Source organism: Manacus vitellinus, unplaced genomic scaffold (genome assembly GCF_001715985.3).
Source record: "Manacus vitellinus isolate BGI_N305 unplaced genomic scaffold, ASM171598v3 scaffold_4_pilon, whole genome shotgun sequence".
Classification (NCBI taxonomy): Eukaryota; Metazoa; Chordata; class Aves; order Passeriformes; family Pipridae; genus Manacus; species Manacus vitellinus.
This window is the reverse complement of record NW_021940604.1, coordinates 27,196,649-27,200,468: the sequence shown is the minus strand read 5'-3', so window position 1 is coordinate 27,200,468 and position 3,820 is coordinate 27,196,649.

The window sequence follows — 3,820 nt, the reverse complement described above, 5'->3', positions numbered from 1 at the left end:
CCCGGCTGCGCTAATGTGGGGAGACCCATGGGAAGCTCGTCAGCTCCGTGGCCTCCGCAGGTGATCTAACTGGTGGTCAGAGAGTGCGATCCGTGTTTCCAGTGCGGAGGGCGGAGTCCACATGAAGAGGTACATAAAGCTGGTGTACGAAGACATAAGTGGTGTAAGTGGACAGATTCAGTGCAAGGATCCTACATTGAAATACACAAGTAACTTCAGTATTGCACAGCTGCAGAGTGTCAGCATGCCAAGTCAGGTCAGTGTGTGTGTATATGGAGCGTTCGTGGAGCAGGACAATTGTCTAAGTAGTTTATTCTCAATATCCAGATTAACTTTTAAGTTATCGTTAGATCTACCTTGAAATTTTCCTAGTTTAATGGTTAAAGATACACCAAAATCACCCGTAGCAAACGGCAAAGCTCTTCTTCTATGGACACTGGGGGTGATCCCCTAGGGAAGGACTGAGTGGTTGCATTCGTTTTTGGGACAGGGATTTTCATTAGCTGGCACATTATTTACCGCTGCGATCACTGCCTTCCCCTTCCTTTAGCGTCATGGATGTAAATGCCTAAAACATCCACAATCTCTCTGATCACTGCATAAAGTAAACATTAACACCCACACAGAGTAACAGAGCAAGTTACCCCCTATAAATCTATAAAAAATCAAAAGCTTCAAGAAACTTTTGTATTGATTTCAGTGTAAGATTTGTCGGTGCCACTTATGCTACATGTTACTGTTATTTGGAATGTTCTGGACTTTTCCCTTTCTGTGTCGCAAGGAATGGCAGGATCGAGAGGGCTTTCCATGGACAGGAGTGTTGCACAGGTTTTAAGTCTGTCTAGTGATGACTGACACAACAGGGAACCAAGTTCCAGGTTCCATCTGGAACCATGGAGTGGTGCTTATAGATGGGCAAGCTTTCAGCCACTACTGAAACTGGGAATGTGAGGGAGCCCCACTCTTGGTCCTGGTCTTACCACAGAATTACAGAACTCAGTTCTTGTAAAGGGAACAAACTGTGTCTTAATCTGTGCCCTGTGCCACAGATGGCAAGCCAGGGGAAACAAGCCAGGTAGCTAAAGTATTCAAGGATACGGACTCATCTCTAGGGAGCTCTTCCATGGGCAGTGATGTTGTCATACAAGATGAAAGGAAAAAAATATGTGAACTCAGTTGTACAAGAAACAGCTTATAAACAATGTAATTTTCCAAATGGCTGGATGTTTTATTCACGTTTGTCAAATACTATATAACAGAAGAAAAGACAAAATTAATAGATGACAAATGGCAGCTTTACTCTGAGAAACTTGTTAAAGCACCTCGGATAGACTGGAAAACTGATCAGACTTGTGTTTGTTTTTTTAAATACAGTCTGTAAGACCCTGTTTACTTAGTAATATTTGGAATTAGAAATCTACATATAAAATACATCATGTATTAGTACTGTAGTAGAATTCTAAAAATACTATTTGTTACTTAAATACCTGCAGAGAAGAGACAGACTATTGGTTCAAACATATGAAAAAAAGGAAATGAATGAAAACAAAATGAAACTTTTTATTGCTCACAAGTATTTTGGACTTAGCAACAGGTTTTTTGATTAATTGGATTGTCTTTTGTATAAGTACAGCCACACATGAACATATCAGGGATTATCCCTATGCATAAATGACAGTAGAATCAGAACTCAACTTTGTGGAATGGCTAAATAGGGAATGGCAGCCATTGACATGGTGGTTTCATTACAGTTCACTGCAATGATCCCTAGGTTACACAGCTGAAAACCAAAAAACCCCCTAAGCTAGCAAAGAAAGGAGGCAATTGTTAAGAACTCATAAGCCTACTCAAAACAAGTGCTTTTCTGTTTTCTTTTAAAAGCAGCACTAGAAAAATACTGGAAACTGCCATAGATGTAAGAAACATTCTTGACACTTAAAAAGTTAGTTTTTCTACTGCTATCCATGAAGACAAGGGTATTTATGACTTTATATAAGTGAAATGTATATCAAGTAGCCTTGAAGTAGTTGCAATGCATTGCAAATGTTGTAACATAAAAATTCACTTAGACTTTTCATATAATCTTGTGCAAGGGAAGTGCTTTGACTTGCACTAACAGACATCCAGCTGAAAATACATTTTATAATCTCCCTTTACAAAAAAATAGATTATGAATCACTTTGAATAATCAGTTTCCCACCATTTCTGCAGTTTGTTTATACACCAACGGGAAAGGTACAAACAGGTAGAACAGCTGGCAAAATGACAGCCTAAGACATGGTAAATAGATACAGAAGAAACAATAATCCATTCTAAAATAAATTGGAATGAAACAGTTCTACAGAAAATCGGTGGCATTTCTTTTACATGGATATGTAAATCTTTGTACAGGTGCACAAATGTGTACAGGGTACAGCAAAAGTGTCCAGCTGTTGAAAACTGAGGAATATCAGATCTTTGTTTAATCAAGGCTGCTGTAAAGCTCTTTTCTCAGGTGTGCTATATTCGTTAAAATTGGATTTGTTAATTTTTCCTAACAGAAGAGTTGTATTCAAATGCTTTGTTCCCATTTTAATACATCTTAGTTTCTCCTCAAGAAAATATTCCTTTCCAAATCTTAGTTTGTTACCAGTATGTTCAAATAAGATTTTTATAGTGGGTTGAGAATGTAGATGCATTAATTTCATGTCCTTTTTTGATTCAGTTTGTGTTGGTATAAAAAAGAAGTCCAAAGAGAAGCAAATGGTGAAGCTAAGACATTTCAGCCTTTTAATGAATTTATAAACCACTCTCACCTGCTACCACTCGAAATCCGTAAGCAAGAGCACTTCATTGATACACACAGAGGGTGCAGATGGGGAAGGGGAGGAAGGTTTGGCAGACTGCGTGGATTTCATTTTCTAAACCAAGGCAATTACAGTGTGTACATTTTGGGCAGCAAAGTTCAGGGTTTGTTTGTTTTTCCTTCACCGCTATTTGTAGCCCTCTCTTAGGAGAATAGACTTATGCAAATGTGATGTCTGTACATGTACTGGGGTAGGTGGGTTAGTATAATAAAATTTCCCATCACGTTTTGCCACATTTGGCATCAATTATATAAATCCAAAGATAACAAAGTTCTTTCTGAGCAAAAAGGATTTATAATCTGTACTAACTCCTTAGTTGATGCAGCAGACTTTGTTGATGCCTCTGTTTTGGATAAACTTTTGTAGAGGGTTCCAATTGTCCATATGCAAATCAAGTACTTCCCATAAATGAGGTTTACTTAGTGAGGAATGAGGAAATACTTAATTTGCATTCTTCCTCATTGTTTTAAAGGTGCTGTCTTGTGACTGGTCAGCAGAGAGTTGCTCAGGTCTCACAGCTTTTCTCAATTACCTGTATTGCAGTCCGTAGGCAGAGCCAGCGTGGTGGTAGGGACAGGCCAGATTTCAGCTACAGTAGCTCTTCCTGTAAGAGCTTTGTGAGTTCACAGAAAACAGGAGATGGGACTGGGAACCACTATATAATGGCTGAGGATCAATGAAAGGAAAAACATTGACACAGAGGCTTATGGAGACCCTGAAAACAAAAAGAACAGATGAGGCTGATGAAGAAAACATCATTGCCCTTGTGAGAAGGGTAGTACAAAGAGAAAGCCATTTTGAAGCTATTCCACGTGAAGATGCAGGCTACTGCACTTTCTCAGGATGGGTGGCTACAAAAGTATGGTGTAGCTCTGTAAAGAGTAGAAACTGTAGGCCTAAAAATATTTTTGGTTGGTAAAATGAGATATTTTAAGTAGGCTTAAACTTTCAAGCCCTTCACTTAAATTCTGAAA